This window comes from Zeus faber (genome assembly GCF_960531495.2).
Source record: "Zeus faber genome assembly, chromosome: 16".
Classification (NCBI taxonomy): Eukaryota; Metazoa; Chordata; class Actinopteri; order Zeiformes; family Zeidae; genus Zeus; species Zeus faber.
In genome coordinates, this window is record NC_137202.1 from 19,143,618 (window position 1) to 19,144,936 (window position 1,319).

Below are 1,319 nucleotides of genomic sequence, written 5' to 3' on the forward strand. Positions count from 1 at the left end.
GGGTTATTATTATTTGGTTTACACTATTATAGTGACATGGAATTAAAAAAAATACACAATTAAATCGTTGACGTCAATTACTTCTATGCCAATCACTCTCTAAATTGCATTTATAATTGTGACAGGGCTACGGTCACGGTCATTATTTTTCCACTGTTATTGCTGTGTTGTTGCCTCAACGCTGATTAACACAAACACACACACACACACACACACACGCCTGTTTTGCAAATGTTGAAAAAATGTTGGTTTTCAAGATTCAAAAGGTTTATTTTTCACATACATATACTTTCATACATATATGCAGTGAAATGTCTTAACAACGCTCCCGGAGATTATGCACAATAGTTAAACCGTACATAATAGCTAACCTAAATCCTACCTAGCAACTAACTGAAACGAACTGATCCTACAACATAATACAGTTAGTGAATAGAATCATATAAATACAATTAAAATAAGACTCAAAAAGATAATACAAAGAGGGGATACAAAATAGAAGGGAATAGAGTGAAGTATATAGGATAGGCTATTTGTATATACAGATATGTGCAGTAAAGTGCATATGAATAAAGTGTGTGGAGATATATAGTACAGTATACGTACAGTACGACACAGCACAGAATCTATCAGCTTCAGAGCTGATAGGAGTCAGAAGAGATTGAGGGTTCTGGGACGGGCTTCATGAGATTTTTCTGTGACTTGTACTTTCCGCCATAAAAAATGATAACATTATATTAAAGTATGTTTTTATTTCTTGTGTATATTGTTTCAACCTGAAAAACACTTTATTTCTTCTTGTAAGCGAGAACTTGCTTAAATTTAAACAAAACAAAACATACCTTTTGTGCCAAAAGTGGCTCATTGGTGTGCCAAAGGTAGGAGATTGTGAGATGCCACTCTTGCCGCACTTCCTACGAGTTGTGGATAGGCAGTCTCCTGGAAGTCCAGCGTTTGCGCCACTGGGAAGCTTAGTTATTGTATGGCTGAAGCCTGCAATGTGAAAACGAACATTTTCCAGTATTATTGGATATGTCAGCCTTTCTCAATTAAAAAACAGAAAAGTACACAGTTTCTAATGGATGGATGTATCTATGCATCTAATGGATGGATCTATATGGATCACCGATGCCAGGTTTTGGAGCAGGCAGGACACACACCTGATTGTCGAGCCTCCTTGAAAAACTGAGGCTCTACACCTCCATGAGCAAGGCACACTGCAATCATGCAGCCCACCAGCGTATACTTTCCAGAATAAAAAGCTAACAAACAGATGAACAAAAGCATGAGATTGAATTTGATGCAAAGTCAATAGCTCA